General features: G+C 39.9%; 1 protein-coding gene and 1 non-coding gene across 4 annotated transcripts in view; both read left to right on the forward strand.

Moving 5' to 3' along the window:
• The window catches only part of LOC143686146 (uncharacterized), a 124,560-nt gene that overhangs the window by 49,565 nt on the left and 48,313 nt on the right, over positions 1-26,682 (forward strand). The gene's annotated exons all lie outside the window — the stretch shown is intronic.
• LOC143689099 (U5 spliceosomal RNA) lies at positions 15,180-15,295 on the forward strand. Its single transcript, XR_013178572.1, has one exon. It is a non-coding gene; the product is annotated as a U5 spliceosomal RNA (small nuclear RNA).

Below are 26,682 nucleotides of genomic sequence, written 5' to 3' on the forward strand. Positions count from 1 at the left end.
AAACTTTGCCTGATTATAGCAGCAAAAACATCACACTAACTGAACTGTAATCTAGATGCCTTGTTTTGCTGGTGCTAAGTTTTGAAACTGCAGCCTGTAACTGGACAATAACAAGACAAGTCATGACCAACCCCATTTGTATCCCCTTGTTTTGCAACTCTGAATTTGGGTGCCCTTGCACATAGCACCTTATTCATTAATATAAGTCAGTCCAGAACTAAATACCCCCAATTTTTAAGTTATTTTGCTGAACCAAGCCAGTTCTGATCAAGGTTATGAAACCTGACATGTATAGTAGCCTAAGAATGTAATCATTCTGTGCATACTCAGTAATTAGGCTCTGATCTCATCATCTCACACCTCCTTGCTTATTATCCTAAGACTATTTGTCTTTGTATGAATGCTGGAAAACACTGAAAGTTTCTCCAGTTTGGAGAGACAGATTTGGGGCCTGCCCTCCTGTCTTTGTAAGGCTAGCTTTTGCTAAATAAACTTGCTCTTTTCTCAAGATCCCAGTGTCTACTGATTGACTTGGTGTACACAGGGCAAGGACTTACTTTGGAGCAGCAAACATAACTTCCTTCACCTTCAAAGCCAGCAAGTAATATCTTTAAATCTCACCCTGGTACTGACTCTTCTGCCTCCCTCTTCCCCTTCATGGACCCCTGTGATTACATTGGAGCCACCTGTATAACTCTGTATGGCAAAACCAGTTAATTGACAATTCTAATTCCACCTGCAACTTTAATTTCCCTTTGCTATGTAAGGTTCTGGGAATTCAGAGATGGAAATCTTTGGGGAAAAGAGCATTATTTTGTGGAGCACTGAAGTGATATAAATACAGAGCCTTGCCTTGTTTCTGATCTTAAGGGCAAAATATTTAGACTTTCACCATATGTGTGATATTAGCTGTGGGATTTTGTGGATCCCCTTTATCAGGTTAAGCTTCCATACTTTACTAAGAGTTTTTAATCAGGAATGGTTGCTGAATTTTGTCAAATGATTTTTCTGTATCCATTGTATAATCATGTGGTTTTTCTCTTTTAATCTGTTGTTACATTACATTGGTTGATTTTCAAATATTGAACCAGCTCTATATTGCCAGAATAAACCCCTTTGATTATAGTGTATTATTCTTTTAAAATGTTTATGTATTCTTTTTGCTAATATTTTGTTTAGTAGTCTTTGCATCTCTTTTCATAGGAGATATTGTCTTACAGTTTTCTTTTCTTGAACTGTCTTCGTCTGCTTTGGGTATCAGAGTACCACTGCTCTTATAAAATGAGTTGGTGACTTTTTTCTCTTCTTTCTGGAAGCTAAAGTGCAGAATTGAAATTATTTCTTCTTTCAGTATTTGCTAGAATTCCTCTGTGAAACCCTCTAAGACTGTTGTGTATAAATGTGTATGCCAGTGTTTGTATGTAACTATCAATGTAATCTCTGTAATAACTAGAGGACTATTATTCAGGTTATTTATTTCTTCTTATGTGGGAATTCTGGAAGTTTGTGCCCCCAAGAAATTGGCCCATTTTATTTAAGTTGTTTAAGTGCATTCTGCTTTTCATAGGGTTCCCTTATGTTTCTTTTAATTTCTGGGGGGTCTCTATTCCATTCTTAGAATTTTAGTCACCTACCCAGCTGTCCTGCTGTTGTGAGGTTTCCTGGGGCTGCAGCCCAAGAGAGCAGATGAAAGAAAACAAATAGCAGGGAATTCCCGCACTCTCCATAACTCTCAAGAGACCCATTTCCTGCTTCTCACACCAGAAAGTGAGGGCAACTCTTGAAGCTCTTTCTATCCACACCTGATAACAATCTTCTTAGTTTTGACTTGTCTTTGATTCCAACCCTGGGGACCCTGGAGGGGGGAAAATAGAAAGCCATTGCTGATTGAAGGTACTTTAAATTCTTTCCTTTCCCAATCTGCCTGCTACCTTTTACTTTTCAGAGTCCTCAGATAGTTGTTCCCTGAATTCTGTCAAGGATTTATATTTGCATTGAATGGGAGAGACAGGAGGATCATGTTACTCAATCTTACCTAGAACTAATCTCACTAAAGGATTAAACAATGGATTTCAAAGCATAAAAGCTGGAGTGGGGTATGGAGTGGGGTGTGGGAAAATAAATGTCAGGGGAATGGATCTGGGCCCTTTCTCTGTTGAGACTAAGCAAGTTCCTATGCACCAGCAAAGCAAAAACAAGAATTTTCAAGAGAATTTGGTACTTAATATTCTTTTAAAAGCACCAAAGTTATTAATATAAGAAAAAATATTGTTGGATTCCATTACTTTTTCTTTTTTTGGTGGGGTGTGGGTAGGCAGGTAAGTGTGTTTTTATTTTGGCTTACACATGGGCATTGCTATACCCCGTAGTTAAAGCTTTTCAAACCAGGTCACTTGTGATTTTGTCTGGCACTCCCGATTAACACCTAATCTAGTTTTTAACTGCAGTCTCAAATCACCAGAAGTCACTCACAGCCTAAATTTTGAAACATTTATTCAAACTTAAATCAAAACTTGTATCAAAAATTACATTTATCCCTTCTTCTCTTATCCTATTCTTGCCACCTATATTCATGATATATGACTAGAAACTGTTCACAAAGCAATTTATTTGATAGTCTGGAACCTAAGGAATTATTAAAAGAAAGAAGAACAAAACCTACTGATAAATGATCAGGTACCATGTGAAAGGTATATTCATTATCTCCCTTACTTGCCTCTAAAAGGTAGTTATTAGTTAAATATTATTATTATCAATTTACAGGCTAGGAAATGGAGACTTTGAGAGAGATTCAGTATTGTCTGTATAATTCCAAAATCTATGATCTTTCACAATGCCACATGTTTCCATACATTCATGCCATCCACCCTTGAGAAGATAGGGTCAAACTGATAACTAAAACTGGAGATAGTTTAAGAGATTAAGATTAAGAAGATTATATGTGGTAGCATTAGTCCAGATTACATTCTTTGTAGAGAATTAGGCTAAAACTGATTCTTTAAGTATCTTCTCTCATTATTACAATCATCTTAGTCACTGTCAACAGAGGTGGATGGAGTAAGAAAGAAGCAAGACTTCAAAGAAGAGACTGAAATATTAAAATCCTCTTCATTTCAGGAATTGTCTGGTCCAGGGACCCATCTGGAGGTTATAGATTTATGAAAAGTTAACCTAGAACATGGAAACTTTGTAGAGTCTTGTTTTGTTTTCTTTTGTTTTGAAGGGGGAAATTACATATCAGGTATTAATTTATTGAGCCTTTATTATCTGCCAGATTCTGTTACAATGCTCTGTGAACCATAAACAGAACACAAATTTCATTTGCTTACTTCTGACAATAGTTCTACGAGCCAAGTATTAGAACTTATTTTCACTGGGTGCTTACTATTCTGATACATTCCTTTCAAGATTTCCACATACTACCTAATTTACTCATACAATTCTATGTATTTGATAGACAAGTAAACTGAGGCTTGAGTTCAGTAATTGACCCAAGGTCATGCAACTCACGCTAAGCGGTAGAACTAGGATTAGAAAGGTAATTCTAGCCCTATTGTGCTATGCTGGCTCTCTTTTTGTGAAAAATAACATATATGCAAAAAAAGCTATAAATTTCAGAACACATCACAATAATTAGTTGTAGAACAGATTTCAGGGTTTGGTGTGGGTAATAATACCACAATTTTAGGTTTTTACTTCTAGCTATTCTAAGATACTAGGGACTAAAAGAAATATCAATATACTGATTCAGTACTCATACTCATTTGTTAACCCCTACTTTCTCTGAATAACTCTACCATCACCTTTGATCTTTCTCCCACTCTTTAGGGGTATTTGGGCTGTGCCCATTCTAACTTTTTCAGGGAAAGGGCTGTTGATAATATGGGATAGGGGATGGAACTAGTTGATGTTCTGGACAGGCTGGCCCCTCTGCATTTCAGGACTTATCTGATCCAGGGACCCATCTGGAGGTTGTAGGTTTCTGTAAACTTGCCCTAGTGTGTGGAACTCTTGTGGAATCTTATATGTTGCCCTAGGAGTTCTTTAGGCCTGGCTTAGAAATGGTTTTGGTTGGGGTTTGGCAAGTTACAATAGGTAGCAATGTGTAACTGAAGTTTGCACAAGAGTAACCTCCAGAGTAGCCTATAGACTCTATTTGAATTCTCTCAGCCACTGATACTTTATTTGTTACACTCATGTTCCCCTTTTGGTCGGGATGGCATTGTTGATCCCTGGTTCCCAGGCCAGGCTCATCCCTGGGAGTCATCTCCAATGCTGCCAGGAACACTTTCACCCCTGGATGTCATGTCCTATGTAGTGGGGAGGGCAATGATTGCACTTGCAGAGTTGGGCTTAGAGAGACAGAGAGGCCACAGCTGAGCAACAAAATAGGTCTTCCAGAGGTAATTCTTAGGCATATGTATAGGTAGACTAAGCTTCTCCACTACATACATAAGCCTCACAAGAGCAAGCCTCAAGATCAAGGGCTTGGTCTGTTGATAAAAACCTTCATGTTTTTTGTGACTGTTCTGTTACCCTTTGGATGTTGGATTATATTGAAGGAAATAATCTCTTTTTTAACTTATTTTTTTTAGCAAATTTTTCTTGGGTTATGGTATTGGGGAAGAGATATTGAATCTCCATCCTCCAAGCCCACTGGTGCAATTCTTCCTTTCTCTATCTGTTTTCCAGGACTTCTTGGAACCTACTCTCTAATCTTGCTTCTGTTGTTCCTTTTCTGTCTCCTAGGCCAAAAAAAAATGGAAACTAGAGAGTCTAATGGGAGCCTAAATGAGTCTGTAAGCTGTGTACCCACTGAATTACCTTGCAGAAAACTTGCAGAGTAGCTTTCAAGGTAAGAGGAAAGACAACTAATCCTACCACACCACACTGTCACTCTTGTTTGGAAGTTCACTGAATTTCTCCTAAAATCTAGTGTTCATAGTTACCATCTTTGTCAAGCTTTCCATAGCAGGAAATAGTTTTGTCATGATGTCTGGTATATGCCTCCCACATCACAAAGCAGTTGTACTTTTATGTCATAAGAGTGTATAAATAATAATAAATATAATAATCTAGTATATCTCACACATAATGCTTGCATATTTGATGAATGAATGACTCACTGAATAAATGAATGAATGAATGATTAGATAAAGGCTCTAAAACCCCCGCCTGAGCCTTCCATTTATGGCAATAAAACCCGTCCCAACCAATCAAAAAATTGCTCTGAGCCCTTCTCGCTCACCCCTCCCCTAGACGCTTCACCCTATATAAGCTGGTATACTTACTCTAATAAACGTTCTGGTGCGCACGCCTTGCCAGCTCCGCCAGTACCCGCGACTCGTTCTTTTGTCCCACGCGCCCTCTACACCTTCGAGCCCCCGGGGAACCGGCACAGTCCCCCCCCCCCCCGTCGCTGAGAGGAAGACCCCAAGCGGGAGATAAAGAGCTCCCGCAGTTGGTACCTCAATAGTGAATCCTGGAATCAGAGTAAATGTTAGCAACAAATAAAGTTTGCATGTGACTGTAAAATCTGACAGGGAAAGGAGAGAAGAAACAGAACAGCAGGTAGTAGGTGGGAGAAGAAAAACAAAGGAAGTGGAAATGGCAATACAATACCTTCTGTGCTTACCTCAAAAGCTAAAAAATCAATTCTCTTTCTCTTGATTGATGCTTCAGAAAGTGTTGAATCCTTCTGTAGAACAAAACCAGGAAATTGGAGAATGTCCCCAACACTAGACTGCTGAGTTTCACCAAGTCTGGTTTGAATGAAATGTAAAATTAAAGTACAGATATCTTCCATTTCCATTGGAAACTAAAAGGCTTTTTCCTCTAACTTTTTTTTCTCCAGAAAAATATTATCCTTTGAAAAGACTAATATGTTATCTGAATCCACATTAATCTTTTCCCTTAAGTAAAAATAATTTGACTAACTCTATCTGGGATACTTCATTGTCTGTTTACAACACATAATAATTTCTAACAATGCTTAAGAATCAAAGTCTTTCAGAAAAGATGCACTTAATCCAGAGGCAAAAGCATGGCTCCCATTGAATCAGTGAGGACTTGTAGTACAAACGTACAGATTCCTTTATTCATCACTGTGATGACCTCAGGAAGCCTCATTGAAAATATACATAACAGATAAGGTAGATAATATTGTTGCCCAAATAAAGAGAATACAGACAAATGAGAGTAAGACATACAATTTACCATAAAGAATTCTTAAATTGCAATTACTTTAATAAAATATGCATTTTACATAATCTGAAGTGTTCTGCATTTAGGAGCATTGGAAGGACAAATAAATGTTTTGCTAAATATTGGGAGATTCTGAGTGAAACCTGAAAGAGATTCATTTCCATTCATACCTGCTAGCATATGTTCATTGGGTTACTTCGGGCAAGAATTCTCAAACAACTTCACTTATGAAGCTGTGAGGTTTGTTCCTGACTCAATAGCCACCTCCATCATCATCTGTACTCAGAACTCTGCCTGTTTCCAGAACACATGCATATCTGCACCCATGTGCACACACAGACTCACACGGAGAGGGTGGATACCATATAGAAGTCTCCACAAGGGGAGAAGAGTAGTGTGGCACTGACAGAAGGATTGGAGGGTGAAGAAACCAAAAATAGAGGAAGGAAGTGAGGAATAAGAAACCAAACAGATAAGTGGAGAGAAAAGCAAAACATGAGATGAGGGGGAAAAGTTGTGAGGGGATAAAAATATATGGGGAAAGGAGAATGATAAACAGTGAGGACAGAGCAGAATCTAGAGATGGTGGTTGAGTGAAACATGGCATGTACAGTGTGTTAGTTAGATTCAGTTGTCAACTTGACCAGGTGAGCATACCTAGTCTTGTTGCTGCAGACATAAGGCAACGGTACGTGACCCTCATCTGTTGCCAATTACATCTGCAGTCAACTAGGAGGCGTGTCTGCTGCAATGAGTGATGTTTGACTTAATTGGCTGGTGCTTAAATGAGAGATTGTAACATAGCACAGCTAACAGCTCGGCATTCCTCATCTCAGCACTCGCAGCTCAGCCCAGGCCTTTGGAGATGCAGAAAGAAGTCACCCCGGGGAAAGTTGTTGGAACTCAGTGGCCTGGAGAGAAGACCAGCAGAGACCATTTTGTGCCTTCCATGTAAGAAAGAACCTCAGTGGAAAGTTAGCTGCCTTTCCTCTGAAGAACCAACAAAATAAATCCCCTTTTATTAAAAGCCAATCCATCTCTGATGTGTTGCATCCGGCAGCTAACAAACTGAAACATACAGAAAAACCCAAGTACTTTGCTACAAAGTAAGGAGCCCATGTTAAATCTCATCCAATGGAATATAATAACCGAAAGAGTAAAAGGCATTTTAATAAATCAGAGTGTCTCAGAGCATAATGAAAACTGAGTAAATCACCAGCTTGGACATTATAGGTATAGCAAGGTATAAGACATAAGAAGCTAATTTTCATAATATTATTGGGAATTTAGGAAAAGCCATTCTCAGTCATAGAGTCCTATTAGCTAGAGATCCAATGGATCTCTTAGAAGAAATGATATTGAGGTCTTTGAGAAGGCTTTGAGTTCCCCAGCAGGGGAGATTAAGATTGGAAGGGGCTGTTTTTAAAAAACAGAGAACAAAGTCAACTTGTTCTGGAGTCTCTCAAAGGATTTGAAATGCTTTTGAGGTGTGTGCCCCGCACCATTCCTCTTTTTGGTGGAAACAGCATGAAAGAAGAAGGTAAATGGCCATCCCACACTGAAGGCAAACCAGACTTCTTCCTTCAATGACAGGCCAGATGCAGCAGTTAAGACCACAAAGGGAAAGGGGAGAAAGCTTAGCTTTTGTGGCTGTAGGAAGAACATTTGACTTGTCTTGATAATTCTTCAGATGGCTGTGAACTGAAAACTATTTTCCATTTTATTGTTATTGGGAACATTCTATCTTAACTAACCTTTTACGATTCCCAAACCAGGCAATGGTTGCAACAGAAACAATAGGAATAAAATCAACTCATGTACTAGAGTAAGCTTGGGTAGTGCTTAAAGTAAAATGCTTCAAAATTAAAAATAAACTGACATAAAAGGGAAACTCATCACTGTTTCAGAGACTATAAATAATGTAGTAATCTTACAAAAAGAAACCCAGTTTTTCACTTAAAACCTTGTTTGCTAGTTGAGCTATGGGAAACTATATCATGCCCAGAAAGCTGGTAATCTGATTTTTAAAATAGTCTCTGAAATTCATATGTCATTGTGTCCCTGAGGAAACAGGAACTGTTGGTTTTGGTTTGGAACTTGATGCTTTATTGTTTCTCAGCTGTGTGATGTGGAAATGTCCACTTTTATTTATGTGATCAGGACACTTACAAATGCCCAATTTAGTTATTTAGGTAAGTTCTGTTCTTGCCTCCCACAAATTGTTGTTTGTAATATTTGGCTGGCAAACCTTTCAGCAGTCAGGTCATCAAATATTTGAAATTCACCCTGGGCTGGGCTCAGACATGTTAGAATTATGAGTGATGGAAGAATACAGTACACTGAAAAGTATTAACCTACAGGATGTCAGTTGAGCATGAGCACCCAAGGATGCATTTGAAGGATTCACTGATTCACAGCCTGAAGCAATGTAACATCACAGTGGAGCAGAGAAACAGTTGTACCAGAGAGAATGTGCTTGTGTGCAGCACTCAAGGACAGGGTGACTTAGTTTGAGTGAAAGTGCTGTCTCTGGCACAAGATAATCACCCTCCAATTAGCAAGAAATCCCATAGCATAGTCACAAAGTACAGATTTTAGGGAAATACTTATCAAAGTCTTATCAAAGTGTCATAGCTGTATATATTTAGTTATTCCTGTTTTCAGGTAAAAAAATCAATGTATTGGTTTAATTTTCAAAACAAATGAATTGAGGTATATAGTAGGACACATGAATATTGCAACCTGAGAATAATAGCATTTGATAGAAAACCGAATAGGAATTAAGAAAGTAAGACACACCATGCCAAATGAATGGATTAACAGAGTTACATGATGAGACAGCCTTAAAGACTGGTTTTGTGCCATTGGTTCCAAGGAAATTTGATAATGAAAAAGCTTGGTAGATTGTGAAATTGGCCACAAGTTAATCTATACCCTCTACCCATGTTTTGGGTAGTGCCTTCTCACGTCGATCCTTGTGATGTGCCTCGTGGTTTGTTTTGGGCAATGAGAACTAGCAAACCTAATGGGAGTAGAGTCTTGGGAAGTATTTGCTCACTCTCTTGCTCCTACTTGGAACCAGGGACTGCCATGTGTAGAATCTTAAACTAGCCTGCCCAATAAACCACATGGAAAATAAATGAGTTGTCCAAGTTGAAGTCTTCCCAGACCAACCAGATTCCCAATGTCTAGACATGTAAGTGAAGCCATCCTGGACAATTTAACCTCAGCATAGTTGAGCCAGAAGAACTGTTCAGGCAATACAGAGACTCTCAAAAAAATATGTTAAAGAAGCTAAATTTGAGGGTGCTTTCTTATGCAGAAAAACCTTACCATTACAGTCTTGATATAATAATGACAATAATAATAATAATGAAAGTAATCTACTACTAGTCAAAAGGCCTGCCATGTGATGATTAAGGAACAACACCAGGCAATTTTCATGTATTTTGTTTCCAATATTTAAATAAAGTAGGTGTTCATAGCACCATTTTATAAGTGATATACTTTATGTTGAGCTAGGTCATGAATCTAGTCATAAAATTAATAAATACAATGCCAGGCTTCATCTCCCACTCTGCAAGGCTGAGTTCCATGTCCTTTACATTGCAGCAGGATATTGAAGGAGGTTTCTTCTGCGTGTGTGTGTGTGGGGTGGTGGGGGGCAGGAATGCAGGTGTCATAGGAAGGGATAGGGGATGGGGGATTGAGAGACAAACTCAAATGAGTTATTCAGATTCACTGAAAGGGATAAAATATCTGCACTGAAATATAATCTACCCAACAATTTCTTCATTTGCTACTGCATAGTTTAGCAAATTATATTCACTTAATATTTCTTGAACTGATGAGAGAAGAATCGAAATTCATTTCAGAACAGGTTAGTCTGAGTTGAAAATAATGGAAGGGGCTATGGTGTCAGAAGACATGAAGGTATTTTCTAATCTGAGCTGCTCATTAGAATATATGACCAAGTACAAGTTACTTAAATACCAATTGTGTTAGGAGAAAATGGTGGTAATAATGCTTTCCTCACAAAGTTGTAATGAGAGTTAATGAAGTAATATTAAAAAATAAAAGAATTACACATCTGGAACATAAAGGTATTCTACAAATAGTAAATATTATTAACCTACTGAGTGAAAAATTCAAAGATATTTAATGTAAATTATGTAATTCATTATTGACTATATTAGTAAATTTAGTATTTAATTTTTTTGCAATGAGGACATAATTGTCACATAAATCAAAACATTTACACAAAGTATATTTTTTTCTAGGTTTGTATATTATACCCATTTTTTCCATTGTTTGATAATGATATAAACATTAAATTTTTCTCTCTATAAAGCTTTTATAAATTCCTATTACTGAATTCCATTATAGGAATATTTTACTTATTTATTTCTTTGCATGGGCAGGCACTAGGAATCAAACCTGAATCTCTGGCATGGCAGGCAAGAATCCTGCCTGCTGAGCCACCATGCCCCCCCCCCCAGTAATATTTTCAAATATTTCATTTTTCTAGTTTAGGAGTTTGAGTAAGTTTTTGAAAAATAAACACACCAAAAAATAGCATTCTAATTAAAGCTACTGAACTGCAGTTACCATAAATGGGTGGGCTTTTAACAACGGAGATTTATTAGCTTACAAGCTTACAGTTCTGAAGCTGTGAAAATGTCCTAATCAAGGCATTGTCAAAATGATACTTGGACTCCTCTGTCAGATGGCAAGACACATGGCAATGTCAATGGTTCTCTCCCTTCTCTTCTGAGTTTTGTTGCTTCCAGCTTCTGGCTTCAATGGTATTCTCTTTGTTTCTGTGGCTTCCTCTCAACTTCTGTGTCCTTCTCTCTGTTTCTTTCTCTGAATTTCATCCTCTTGTAAAGGACACTAGTAAGAAGAGTAAGATCCACCAGGGCTTATACCTCAGCTGAACCTAATCAAAAGCCTCCATGCACAATGCATGAATGGATTAACTTTAAGAAAATGATCTACTAGGGCTCATAAAAATTCAGGCTATTATACTCTATCCTCTGGATGCTAAAAAGACATGTTCTTTCCATATGCAAAGTACAACAATTCCATCACCAGATCACAAAGCCTTAAATCATTTCAGTAACAATATTAAGTACAAAGTTTCAGCAAAATCAGTTGTAGGTATGATCTGTCCTGGAGCAAAATTCCCCTTTGGCTCTAATACACCCTAAACTAAAAAAGGGATATCTATATAATGTGTAAGAATAACTTCCAGGGTAGCCTCTTGACTCTGTTTGAAATCTCTCAGCCATTGACACTTTATTTTGTCTCATTTCTCTCTTCCCCCTTTTTGTTAAGAAGGCTTTCTCGATCCCTTGATACTGTGTCCTGTCTCATTCTGGGATTTCTGTCCCATGTTGCAAGGGAGGTTTACACCCCTGGGAATCATGTCCCACATAGAGGGGAGGGCAGTGAGTTCACTTACTGTGTCAGCTTAGAGGCACACGCCACATCTGAGCAACAAAAGAGGTCCTCTGGGGGTAACTCTTAGGCCTAACTTTGATTAAGTTTAGCCTATCCTTTGTAGGAATAAGTTTCATAGGGGTGATCCCCAAGATCAAGGGCTCAGCCTATTGATTTGGTTGTCCCTTCTGCATGCTAGAATATCAGGAATTCTCCATATGGGGGAGTTGAATATTGACCCCTTTCTCCCCATTCCCCTAAGGGGCCTTTGCAAATACTTCTTTATTCACTGTTCAGATCTCTCTTTCATGTAATGGGGCATCACACTAACCTGAACAAAACAACAAAATCCCATGCCCAATTGAAGATTCCATGTACTTATGGTGTAAACAAAATGGACCATACAAGTTAAATTAAGAAATGCACTACATAAAATATAAATTTTGCCCCAAATAAACATTTTTCCCTTTAGTCTCACACAGAAGTTGAAATTTTAAAGCATGGATAATATCATCCTTTACCTAGTCTTTTGATATACTTATTACTATCCAGATCACCTTCATTCATGTCTCTACCCAATATCTGATCACTTTTTCAACTTTTTGAACAGTTCCTGTATGGGGTAGTGCTGACTTTCATAGCTTCAGAGCCCTAATTCTGAGTCTCAGGTGTCACATAAATACCCGACATTTCTCAGAAAGACCATGTTATATACAAATAGCACAGTATCTCATAATTTAGAATTAACAGTTACATTTCCTGAATCTATGTGACTGCTGTAAGAATTTACAATCTAAGACCCTTTACAATAAGCCCCAACTTATCAGGTATTTGACGTTAGTTCACTGAATTTTTATATTATAGTTAGTCCATATGATTGAGGCATGATCATATTTGTCTTTTTGTTCCTGACATTTCATTCAACATATAGCTTTTAAGGTTAATGCATCTAGTTGAATACATCACAGCTTCATTCCTTCTTGTAGTCCATTGTTTGTATATACCATAGTTACCCCTTCCATTCTTCAGTTGCTGTACCCTTAGGCCACCTCCATTCATTGTGGATCACAGCATTGCCTCCATAAACACCAGTGTGCAAATGTTCATTCATCTCCTCACACTCAGTTCCTCCAGGTATCTCAGGATCATATGGCAGCCCCACCCCTAGGCTCCTGTGAAACCACCACAGTGCCCTCCAAGATCTCTCATTTCCCTACCACCGGTGAATAGGTACATCTCTCTCTGCATTCTCTTAGCACTTGTTTCCCTCTGTTCCTTTTTAAACAATTTTATTCATACATCAAACAATCCAGGCTAGTTGTATAGACATGCCTTCACCACCATACTGTATCTGAAAACATCCCCTTTTCTTCCATACAGAATCCATACCCCTTTCCTAATCCCTTGTCACTGACATTCAGTTTTGGCATAATGTCTTTGTTACATTCAGTGGAAGCATATTACAATGTTCCTGATGACACAGATCTTAGTTTACATTGATAGTGCTTTTTCCAATATATTGTCTGGTTTGCTAGCTGCCAGATGTAACATAAGAAACAGAATTGCTTTTAGAAATGTGTGCTGGTTTGAAAGGCTGTATGTCCCCTAGGAAAGCCATGTTTTAATCTAAATCCCATTTCATAAGGGCAGAATAATCCCTATTCAATACTGTATGTAATTAGATAATCTCCCTGGAGATGTACCCCAATCAAGAGTGGTTGTTAAACTGGATTAGGGGAGATGTGTCTCCACCCATTTCATTGAGTCTTGATTGGTTTTCTGAAGCCCTATAAAACAGGAAACATTTTGGAGAATGAGAGATTTGGAGAGAGCAGAGAATGCTGTAGCACCATGAGACAGAGTCCACCAGCCAATAGCCTTTGGAGATGAAGAAGGAAAGCACCTCCTGGGGAGCTTCATGAAACAGGAAGCCAGGAGAGAAAGCTAGCAGATGATGCTGTGTTCACCATGTGCCCTTTCAGCTGAGAGAGAAACCCTGACTGTGTTCACCGTGTGCCTTCTCACTTGAGAGAGAAACTCTGAACTTCATCAGGCTTCTTAAATCAATGTATCTTTCCCTGGATGCCTTTGATTGGACATTTCTATAGACTTGTTTAATTGGGACATTTTCTTGGCCTTAGAACTGTACACTAGCAACTTATTAAATTCCCCTTTTTAAAAAGCCATTCTCTTTCTGGTATATTGCATTCCAGCAGCTAGCAAACTATAACAAAAGGGGAATTTAATAAGTTGCTGAGTTCTAAGGCTAAGAAAATATCCCAATTAAAGCATGGCTATAAAAATGTCCAAATTAAGGCACCAACAAGAGGTTACCTTCACTGAGGAAAGTGATGAAGTTCAGAGTTTCTCTCACAACTATAAAGGCACATGGCAAATATGGCAACATCTGCCAGCTTTCTCTCTAGGCTTGTTGCTTCATAAATCTCCCCTGGGGGTGTTTTCCTTTTTCATCTCCAAAAGTCTCTGGCTGTGTGGACTCTCATGGTTCTCTAAAATGGGACTCTCTAAAATGTTTCCTCTTTTAAAGGATTCCATTAACTAATCAAGACCCACCTGGAATGAATGGAGTCACATCTCCCTTTATACCCACAACTGGGTGTGTAGCTCTCCATAGAGATAAACTAATCAAGTTTCCAACATACAGTACTGAATAGAGTTTAAAAGAAATGGTTGCTCCCACAAGATTGGACCAGGAATAAAGCATGGATTTTCTAAGGTACGTAATCTTTCAGACCAGCACAGTCTATTTTGAACACCCTGCAATACTGACATGCATTTATTCTCTCTCATGCAAAAATATTTTTTAATTTGTATATTTAATCACCATCATTATACAATCTAGGATTTCCTAAATTATATCATGCCAGTGTTTATCCTCTGTCTTTCCTTCTGTGTTCATATGAGCTCCTAGAGGTCAGCCCATTTTGATTAGATCCAACTGCAGTCATCAAGATAACTTTTCACTTGATGTGGGTTAGTTCAGGGCTGATCCAAGTCCCTTCATTAATAAGTATTAGGGGCTGTCTTTACTGATTATTAGACTCTAAAGTTGAAAAAACTGGATAAAATGGGTACAAGTGAGGGTCAGTTACAAGGTTTTTACAACCACAAGGCACAAGATAAAGGTTATTCAATCATTATCAGAGATCAAGGCAGTTGGATTACAATCAAAGAATTCGGGTAGTTGCTTCTGTGTACTCTAATATACCAGAAAGCAAAAAGGAATATCTATCTAATGATTCAGCATCCATAATTATCTCTTAAATTCTAATTTCTCAGTTACATTCTCTTCAAAGCAATCTGGGCCTTTTCTATCAAGCACCTTGATAGAGTTCAGCCTGGAAGCTGAAATCACCCTGAAGATTCTTCCAGAATCTTCCCCTTACCCATTTATAAAGCCATTCTAGCATTTTTGGTATTTGCAAATGGCAGTGCCCCACTCTTAGTACCCAAATCTGTTTTAGTTTGCTAAAGCTGATGAGGTGCAGATACCATATAATGGGCTGGCTTTTATACTCTGGTTTCTTTTCAGATTGTATAAATCTTTCACCTTTTACTGAAGATTTCCATGAGGAGAAACAAGCATGAGTTCTTAACCAATTTTTTTAGGCTCTGTTTTTAGAGAGCTTGTTAAGGTGTGTTGTAATAAAAGACTTTGAAAGTCAAAAAAAAAAAAGGGCTGGCTTTTAACAATGAAGATTTATTAGCTTACAAGCTTCTAGTTATAAGGTCATGAAAATGTCCAAAATCAAGGCATTATGAAGATGATACTTGGACTGCTCTGTGAGATGGCAAGGCACATGACAGTGTCCACTGTTCTCTGCCTTCTCTTTTGAGTTTTTTTGCCTCCAGCTTCTGGCTTCAGTGGCTTTGTATCTGTTTCTGTGGCTTCCTCTCTCAACTTCTGTGTCTTTCTCTCTGTTTCTTTCTCTGAGTTTCATCCTTCTAGAAAGGACTCCAGTAAAAGTATTAAGACTTACCTGGGCACACCTCAGAAGGTCCTACCCACAATATGTTTATACCCACAGGAATGGATTAGCTTTAAGAACATGATCTTCTGAGGTGCATAAAGCTTCAGTACATCACAAATATTTTACAGGGAATTAAAACATCTTAGTGTTGCAATTTCGAGATTGTTTTTTAGCTCAAAGAGAACATTTTCTTTTTCTACTTAACAGTGACTGAGATCTACTAGGAAAATCCTTATTCAAGTCTCTTCTAAATTGCTCAGAAGCACAGTGTTTGCCTCATGGTTACTCCTCTGCATAGGCTGTACTGGTATCATATCCTCCACTGAAGGGGGCTTGTTTGTTAGGCAGTGTTGCCCAAAAGTGATGTCAACACTTTCATGGAATAGTCATATCTCCCATGTTAGAAAACCCACAAAGTTCTACAAAAAATCTACATATGAGCCTTAAGAGCACTTGGATATATCTCACAGACAGAGTGTTAGTGGACATTTGATGTAGTCCATTGAAACAAAAACAAACCAACAGATCTTTAAGTGCAATCCTCATTGCAACAGGGATGAGTTAGGACCAGGAGAGGAGGAAGTTTTATCCTTGTCTCTAAGGAAGTTTCCATCTAGCATGGGAAAAGTTTGAGTCAGGGAGATAAAAGGAGATGAGACTGGGGGTTTGCATTAGATTAATTCTTAATATTGACCTAATTAAAGAGCTATGAGATCTGCAGGCAGTGGGAGAGTAGACATCACAGAAAAACAAAATTATTCCATGTTTGTCTATCATGACTTCAGATATTTTGCTCAATTGGTTATATTTGATCAATTAGAAATTAGAGTCCTATTGAATAATAAGGCCATTATCTATCTTCTATAAAATGGGATAGAAATATTTTCTAACTTGTTAATGTTTCAGAATAGTGAGGATTAATTAAGCTTCCATTTGTAGAAAGAGCTTTGTAGACTCTAAAACTGAGACTTATTTTCCTAACAATTGTCCAAGGTTTTGGATTTATTTAAGAAAAGGGAGAAAGTCCAAGAATAAAAAAAGATTATTCACTGTACTTTAAAATTAAGTAATTTTGGAGAACTTTGGAGAAGAAAATTCACTTTCAATAAACCAGTTTCTCTGCTTTTTTTTTGTTCATTGATCCCCTCTCTCTATTTAAATAACTTTTTTTTATATGTGGTAATGTATATACAGCTTAACATTTGCTGTTGAAGCATCTCAGTTAAAGATTTCTTTATTACGATCACAGCCTTTGTGCTTAACATTTCAATGGAGCTTCCACAATTAATCTTCATTCTAACTACAAGCAGATTCCATTGTGCCCAGTGGTGGGTTGCGTGAATCAGCAGTATAGAAAATGCTGGAGTGAAGGGCGCAGTTCTTTGGTAAACCTCATGGGTTGTGTCAAGTTGAATAATTGTTTAATGGACTCACAGCTAACTATTGTGAATTATATTGCTTGGAGGAAGAGTGGATAGAGGGAAGAAAGTGTGTATGAGAAGAAATTCAAAATATCGTTTAAATGATCAGCTTGAGTGGATGGTTCAGCAATTTTTTTTAATGACCTGAAAAGGGGAGAATGAGCATTTCAGGGAGGGGCATCCAGGCTGTGAACTTAACTCATTAAACTTTCCTCTTCAGAGCACAGAACAGGAGGCACCTTTTTGGCAGCTAGTTTTGTTCATGGTAAATGACCAGATCACCAGTTCAAGCTTAGATGAAGTAATTCAAAATATTAGAAATTTAAATCTTATCCATAACTTCATGTGTGTTGTTAGTTTTAGAAGCAGCTAAACATGTTCCAGACTTTCTGCAGTTTGACCCACCTTGCAACTAAATTATTACAAAATGGGAAAAAAGACTCATCTCACTTTACTCAGATAAAAGAAAATCTTTTCTAAAAATTTATTATAACGTCTGGAAAATCATGTCAAATTTTACCAAGCACTGTTTATGATATCAATGTAGTGACGATAGAAATGGAAATACACATGTTGAAGAGTTCATCTTCTTTTGTAATGTGTAAAATGACAAACTGCCTTCTGTTTCTTAGTATTCAAGTTGGATATGGCATTTAAATAGAATGCATGCTTTTTTGAAAAAAAGAAATAGCCTTCAAGATCACATATATTTTTCCCCTTGATATATGATATCTGGAAAACTGTTGATGTATCTACAAGTCTTGCTAATTTGAGTGTACTTGTATTGGAAAGAAAACTTATGATTTTATGCCTTGGTTGGCTCTATTGTCATCATCAACACTGATCTAAGTACTCATTAAGGGAAAAACCTGTTTTGGAAATTGTGCAAAATTAAAGAAACAATAGGTTCTTCCATTTGAAAGGTTCACAGTTAAAAGGGAGAAATGAGAGAGATAAAGTGACATAAAAATATGAATGGTAAAATCATTCAACTCTCAACTGATGACTGTATTTGGGTGGAGTTAAAGGAAATGCAACTGAATGCAGAGAGGGAGAGAAAAGATTTCAGAATTAGTGTAAAATAGTTTACAAGGAAGGAGAATTTTCAAAGTCTGTATAGAATAGGGCAACCCTAATAAACAGAAGAAAGGTTTTATGGAGAGTAATGGGGAGCATGTTTCTGGTAGGAGGAGTCCTTTAGGAGTGAGTGAGCCATGAACAAAAGCTCTGCACAGGCTCATTGGCTAGAGGACAGCCCTGGAAGGGGATAGGAATGTGATTTGTGAGAAAATTTGGGAGTTCAGCAGATTGTGCTAGGGAGAATGGTCTAACTAAAATGAAGCCTGAGGAAGAAAAGAAGAGAAAATTGGAAACTATTACACACATTGATAGATTATACAGAGAATTAGACTGAATGATCCTCTGTGTAGCATTATGGGGATTATTGTATTTGTCTGTGCCCATAAGCACATTAGAGTTTAAATTTAGTGAATGATTTCACAATAAAACAAAACAAAGCAAAACAAGCAAAACCCACTAATGTGATGTGATGGTTTTGGTGTCAGCCAGAATTAAATTTCAATCCTGTCCCTGTTTATTACCAGGTGTGTGATTTGGGGCAAATTATCTCACCTTTCCTAAACCTCAGTTCCTCATCTATATAATGCGGATAATAAAATTTCCTTTAGAGGGCTGTTGAGAGTTTTAATGCAGACAATTAAGTAAATGATCTACTAGCATATTTGACATGTAAAATACCTCAGTAAGTGGTAGACATTGTCTTTTATTAAAATAGAAGTGATTTTCAGCCCGGGGATGTAACAATTGAATTAGCTTAATGCAGGAGTTAGTCCCTGTGAGGTGGTGCCTTTCCAAATTCTGTATCGTGCATGTAATTTGAATAATGAAACTTGCACATACAAATAATTTAACCTCTTAGACACTCTAAACTCTTTTGGAAAAAAATCAAGTATAAATAAACAAACAGCTTAATCACTCCCAGATTTTAGACCAGTAGAATATCTAGAGGGAGAGCTTAATTAAAGTCACTTGAGCTTTAACAATCAATCAGCTACTGACAGTGAAGGAAATGGGAAGAAAAAGAAGAATGAGGAGGAAATGGAGAGGGAGAAGGCAGCTTCCAAGAGTAATGGGTGAACTCTGAGATTATGGTTCAATGGGCTGTGGAGTAGTTTGTAATCTCTACCTCTATTTCTCACAAGAGCAATAGTTTCATGGCACCTCACCTCAATCTCTGTAAGTGAAAATAAATAAAATGAGGGATTGTTTGAACTGAGTTATGGTAATTAGAACAATTTACCTTTTCATGATATGCTACCGTTTACTGATTGCTGCTGTGACAACCCAGTATTTAGAACTGGTATCCTCATAATCATGAAATAACCCTTTATAGAGAAAAAGACAAGTGGGAATGTTTAAAAATGGCAGAGCTGTAATATCTTGAATATATACCATAGCTTGGCTTGCTTATATTGTATATAAGAACTATCAAATTGAATTTACAATTACTGAGAGAACTACTATTGATGTTGAGTTTTCTATTTTTAAAAATACTGCAGAGCATGTTTCTGCTTTGCCCTCGCCTCATTTAGTAAAAAAAAAAGCAAACAGAGAGAGAGAGAGAGAGAAGAAAAATATCAAGAACTAAGTAGAATTATCTGAAGTCATTCAACAGCTGAGTTAGAATTCACTCCACATTCCTTACTGCCTTCTTATATTCATAGTGCAAAGCCACCTTCTTATGCTTGTTTTAATGTATGATACTCAACATACTTTGGTTCTGGACTGACCTGAAATTTACAAGTGAAGGTAGGAAGATGCAAAGTAAGTGAAAAATAATGAAGATATGGTTTACATTTGGAGTGGAGGGGGATGAAGAGATATGTGCCCCATCTGCCATTGGGTTCTACTAAATCAGTTTGTCCTTACTTATCTTTCAGAATATTAAGAAATAGGCCACATCAAAGAAATGAAAAATGTAGAAACTGAAATGAGAAAACCTGAACAAAGTGTTCCAACTTTGGGAAACTTGCTTAACCTCATGGGCTTCATTTTCCTAACTTGTAAAGTAGTGATAATTACAATATCTATTAGAATAGATAATTATAGTGATTACTTCAGAGGGTTATTGTGGAAGATTAAATAGAGATTACATGACAGAAATCTAGAAAATTAGCACAAACTAAGAGCTCAATGAATGTTCCCCCTACCTCCTCCCCTTCTCCTTCTCTTTCTCCCCCTCTTCCTCTTCCTTATTTAATAAATAAATTTGATTATTTACTAAAGCTACAATTAAGCACATGATAAACTTTGTAATTTGCTGCTTAATAATCCAAGTATTGGTTTGTTCAGCTGGATTTATCATTCCTTTTCCTAGCCATTCTTTCTCTCAGGACTGGCATATTCTAAAAGAACAAAACAGCAAAGCATTCAGTAGTCATTTCTTAGCTTTCTTCATCAAAAGAAATCACGAATTCCATGAGCTGTTTAGACATACGGTGAAATTTGGGGGTGTATCATTTTAAGCCTGCTATTATAAAAGGACATGTTTATAGCCATTTAAATGAATATGTAATAAATAAAGACAAGATTCTGATCAACTGTACAGTCTCCTAGTTATTTTAACTGATAACATAACCATGCTTTTGTTTAATCATTTTTCATTTTCATGTTAAGAACTATATAAAGCCAATCCCTTTTTATTTGATTCTACAACATAGGTTTATTCTATAAGCACTTTTGTTGTTGGGTTATCTTCTGTCCGGCGCTGTTCCGTCTGGCTTCCGATTATCCCCGCCGCCGAGGGAGGGAAGGAAAAAGAAACAGACACGGACACAATACTCACGGCCGATTCGAGTGCTAATCTTTACTGGGGTTAAGCTTTCATCACACGAATACAGTTTCCACACAGGGAAAAACCCCGTGGGGGACAACCTCCCTGCGGCCGTCAGGCACGGCTCTCTGCGGGTTGTCTCCCCCCCCCCGTCCGGGTAACGCCTTTATATACAAAATCCAAACCCAATGGGCTAACGCCACGTATACAAGGGTGATTGGTAGACAGGGTTGGCGGGCGCGTACGTCATACGCGGAGGCAGGATGCGGGCGCCATCTTGGCTCACTCGATGGGCGGGGGGAACTCTAGGGCAGGCTGCGGCGTGTCCACTAGGCCAAACCCAGAAAGCGGCTCTCTACATCTCCCCCTTTTTGTTTTTATAAGAGGCATGGTCCGTAGACCGTATTCTTGTACCCAGTGTCTCTATTGATGATGGTGCTCCCGTGGGCCTGAGTGGCTCACAACATAGTTTGGTGCTTTGGGGAGTCTGGACTAGGCTCGCGTCATCACACGACGGAGCCTCTGGCACCGACCAGAATGCTCACCTCATATAGAGACCGGAGAGTCCGTGAACTGGATACCACGTGACTCCTCCCTGCAGTGCTCTGCCTTGCAACTGGGTCAAGCGGGGATCCTGAGAGCGACAGCCAGGGCAACGAAAGCGCTGCGGAGGCCTCGGTGCAATGGCTAGAGCCAAGTCCAGTCTGGCCAGGACTGTGACCGCGGCTCCACCGTCGAGGCGGCTAGGCGCGCAAAATTAACAGCCTCTGGCGTCTGCTATATACGGGTAGTGGCCAGGGAGTCCGCAACAAACCTTGCCGACAAGAGCTTTGCCCCAGGTGATTCAGATGAGCCATCCATCTGGGAGGGATGCACACAGGTATTCGAATGGGATGACATAGCTAACATAAATCTGGACCTTGGAGGTGAAGGGGTTAGTAAAGGCGTGACGACATTGGACGAGGTCAGCTCACTGAGCTCCCTCTGAGTAGTTCAGCAAGGGCTTGATGGAGTAGGCGTGAGGGTCGGTGGACCAAACCCACCAGTCATCACCTAGGCGGCGCGGGCGAGGCGAGGACATGCACCGGTGCCACTGAAACTCCTGCATCGTGGTTACCTGAAAAAGGTCATGCTCACATGGGGGGAAGAGGGGGTCGGGAGCGTCCCAGTCTTCAGCACACGAACACACGACGGGTCGGAACCCTGTAAGATTGAGGCATCGCTTCGTCTCGTTTTTTTCCAGTAAGCCTTGACAAGAAAGGGAAAGATCGGTCGCATTGAGGAACTCAAGCAGCACACCTGAAGGCACACGACCACAACCTGTAGGACAAGTCTGGTTAGACCGAGTGGAACAGTTAGCAATGGAGAGGTTGGCAAAAGAGAAAATGAGTGTATCATCGGTAAGCGGAAAGGTCTCATTAAAGGTGAAAATTGACACGTTTCGACTAAAACCCATATGAGTAAAACCGGACGTATAGGTGCGTGTATAGAATCGGGGGGACATGGGGGAACCCTGTCTGATTCTGGGCGTGGGCGCCCTTGCCCAGTAACATGTCGGCATTCCATCCACCACGCCTTACTGCCGCGTTTCTTGCTGCCTGCTCGTCTGCTAATTCCTCAAACCACGCCTTCCAGTCGATATATCGACCTGGGGGCAAGCAGGCGCGAGCAAGCTGATATATGTCTGCAGGCGTATGGTGTAGGGCAGAGAGGTTCTCGACCATGTTTAGGGTAAAAGGGGCATTTGGGCCGTATTGGTGAACAGCCTGTCTTAATTCTTTCAGAACCTTATAATCATAACCCTCATATTGATTATTACCGGAGGGATTGATAATGACTGGGTACATGGCGGCTGGCTGACTAGCGCTCAGTGCGCTAAAGGGATTCCATTTCCAGAAATGCCTCCTTCTGCTAACCAACGGTGGATGATCTTGGGGGCCTGCGTACGCGGGCGGCGGAGGTAGGCAGAGCGGCCCCTCCTCCGACCAGCACTCGGGGAATTCCGGGTTCCCTTCCGGGTTTTGTAACCGAGGGTCATGGAGGTTACCCGAGCCGGCCACTAGGGGGAGTCCGCTGCGGGGATCAAAGGCGGAGGCATTAAAACTCCTCCCCGGAAGCTTTCGCGCGGTTGTGGGCGCTGGTGGGGCAGAGGGCTGTGAGGGCTTCTCTAGATCAATCAGTGGGGGCTCATCTGGTCCTTCGCTCTCACAATGCTCTGACTCTGAGTCAGAAGTATCTGAGCTAGCATCCGGCTCCAGTGGCTTGCCCTTACACGAGCCGCTCGTGGAGGATGCTGACCGGGACTCTCGTAATGCTTCTCGGGCTTGTTCTAAGACAAGGGTCGGACCGAGGCCCGTCGCGGCCTCTGCCTCAAGACACGCGCGGACGGTTTCCCATATGGGGACTAAGATTGGGTCCATGCATAAGCCCGTCCTACGCGCCCGATCGATATCGTGACCGAGCTTTATCCAACAAGACAAGGTAAGACCTCCGGTGTGCTTAAACCAGGGAGCAAAGGTGGCTATATCCTCAAGAAATCGCAGGAGGGAGCTTTTTCGCACTAAAATGCCTCTCTGCTTCAACAGTGTCTTCAAGGGAGATAATAGGGGTGAACTTTCAGACTGCCCTATTCTTGCAGTCGGCGCTAGCTTCAAGCGTGCTCGATGACGTCTATCGAGCCCTTCCCCCGGGGCGGCCTGAGAACCCACGGGCCCTAACCCTCACGTAATAAAGAAGCACTCACCCCTTCACGGTGATCAGGCGCGAAGGCCGGCCGGAGTCCGTGCACGGTGCTGGAAAAGGTTCCCCGTACGGGCCACCACTTGTCCGGCGCTGTTCCGTCTGGCTTCCGATTATCCCCGCCGCCGAGGGAGGGAAGGAAAAAGAAACAGACACGGACACAATACTCACGGCCGATTCGAGTGCTAATCTTTACTGGGGTTAAGCTTTCATCACACGAATACAGTTTCCACACAGGGAAAAACCCCGTGGGGGACAACCTCCCTGCGGCCGTCAGGCACGGCTCTCTGCGGGTTGTCTCCCCCCCCCCCCCCCCCGTCCGGGTAACGCCTTTATATACAAAATCCAAACCCAATGGGCTAACGCCACGTATACAAGGGTGATTGGTAGACAGGGTTGGCGGGCGCGTACGTCATACGCGGAGGCAGGATGCGGGCGCCATCTTGGCTCACTCGATGGGCGGGGGGAACTCTAGGGCAGGCTGCGGCGTGTCCACTAGGCCAAACCCGGAAAGCGGCTCTCTACAATCTTCCACCATTGACTTTTATGTCTCACTTTACAAAAAGGGTAAAGGACTAATTTTTGAAATTTTAAATGGAAATGCTGAAATCAAACTCATAATATTAGCAAGCAAGTAATTTCCAAATATTATATGATGACAGCTGTAAGTGCTATGTACATAGCATAGTGATTGTTTATAGCAATTGTAATCTTAGGTGTCATCTAGTGAAGGCTGGAAAGAGAAATCCATTTAGCAGTTTCAGGTCACTAATTGATACCTTTGTAGATAACTTACTGCCAGAGAGGAACTTATGGCACAAGGAAATGTCCCATTGCAAATACTATTAACTGTCCACTAATTAAGCACTTGGAAGCTTTGTTAACTAGGACAGACCTCAAAACCATTATTTCAGTCACTAGAGTGGCACTTACTTGAAAGGGTTAATTTAATTTCCTAACATGTTTATAAGCTAGCTGAATGACTAAACCTGTATTATATTTTTGGGAGGGGGAGGGAGGGGGTGCAAAATACTTTTTATTTGAAGAAAGGAAAATTGTTTCTCTTATAATCCCTTCACATCATTGTAATACACTAGGTGTTTAAATTTTTCAATATTTCCTTTCATTCATCACTTCATTAATTTTAGGGGCAGAGGGATATTACAAATCTCATAGCCAAGCCAGTCCATCTCCAAAAAAGAGTGGAGTCATGACCCCTACTCAATAAACCTAAACAAATGATTTGATTTCAGTGAAATTTTTCTATTTACCCTACCTGCAAAATGAGAATGATCCTTGGACTGAATCTCTTTCTCTCTTCTAAAGCAATTTTATGCACACACCACACAGTCCATCTAGCATGCACAATTAGTGGCTCTCCATATAAACCTACCTTATATTTTATCTTTCAGACAGGGAACCAGAGGGCAAAGCCAATTTAGGTAAAGTATGTTTATGGATATAAGTGCCTGTATAATATTATCATTAAAAGAAGAATGCCCAAGATGGAATTTGGCAGTGTTGAAGTTTAAAGACTATCAAAACATCACAGCCACATCCTGAGTGGCCTTCTCTAGTACTTCTCATATGTAACTTACCTGAAGATTTTGGCCCCACTAATCACCTCCTCTTACTCAAAGGTTTCCTTTCCTTTACTGCTTTCCACACCTCATGCTTACCCCCTTCTGGTTCAGTCCCTCCTTCTCTGAGTCCTCTCAGCCCTTCGCAGCTTCTCATTAGCTCCTCACACCCTAAAGGTCTGCTATTAGGGATATTTTCTCATCCTTCTTCTTTCTTTCTTCTGTACTTTATTTCAGGTGATCCTATTCACCTGCAGCTTTATTTGTCATTGTGATGGGAGTGACTCCCCAAGGAAGACTCCCAGGCCACCAGTTCCAGCCACCTGCTGGCCCACAGAAATGTTAGTTTGGTACTTTGTCATCAACTTTCTCTGGGCATATCCTCTTGTTCCTGCTTCTCTCCTGCATTTTACTCTTTGCCATGTCCCCTAACTTGATTCCTGGTTTAATTATACTCCCTTACCCAGGTACAGAAGTGGGGATGCTGCTGCAATTTTTGCTCTTCTCTTTCATAACCCTTTACTCCTACCTCGTCCAATTAGTTAGAAGATGCTGTTAATAATAGAGGGATTGTGCCATGAAAATGCAGCCATTTCCCCTGTAAAGCTCTAATTTCACTCTGAGCCATAGTTTTAGTGATTGTGGTGGTGGTGGATGGGAGGAGGTGTGTGGGGAGTACTTAAAATTGCAAATTTTATGTATTTAATCTCTTCTCATTTAAAGCAACTCCTTCAAATTCCCAACAGTCTTTTTTTGCAAAACTGGTCAGCCTTTCCAGGTTTCCCTTCTTTCTTCTTTCCCCAAAGCAGTCTTGGTGTAAAAGAAAGCTTATTTAATAATAAGCTTTATTATTATTTTATTTATTTATTATTAGCTCACTGGTGTCCATAGTAAAAGTCTTAACTTCTTGCCTGGTCACTGGACATCCACTGGGATCTGTTAATGCAGTCTGCCGGTGGTGAATTTACTGTGTCCTTTAGGATGGTTGGGAGTCCTCAGGGATCTTAGAGCTGCTGACTTGGTCTCACCTTAGCTTGCTCTCTCAGTTCTCACTAGTGCTATAAATCCTCTGACACCCTCTCAGTCATATTTTCCATTCAGCCCCACTTTAGGTTCTCTACCTTGCAACTTCTGTTACCAGCTTCCCTTGTCCTTCAAATGACTGTCCCATGACCAGTCCACTGGGTAAGATCTTTGCTAACATCTATCTTTTGTCAGAAAATTCTAGAGCCCTTCCAACAAGTGTTATGACAAAGTCCACTTTGCTCTTGGCTCTCCCCTTGAGATTTCTGGGGTTTTCTACCATACCCCCATCAAGGTTTGATCAGAAGGTAAAGGAGTCCCTAACTTCTCACCTCAGATCATCTATGTCTCAGAATTTCATTCTCCCCTTGCACTTGATACAGGAAGGTCTAGTGATTTTGAGAGCAGACCCTGGAGTCAGACTGCCT

The sequence above is a fragment of the Tamandua tetradactyla genome, chromosome 6 (assembly GCF_023851605.1).
Source record: "Tamandua tetradactyla isolate mTamTet1 chromosome 6, mTamTet1.pri, whole genome shotgun sequence".
NCBI classification, from domain to species: domain Eukaryota; kingdom Metazoa; phylum Chordata; class Mammalia; order Pilosa; family Myrmecophagidae; genus Tamandua; species Tamandua tetradactyla.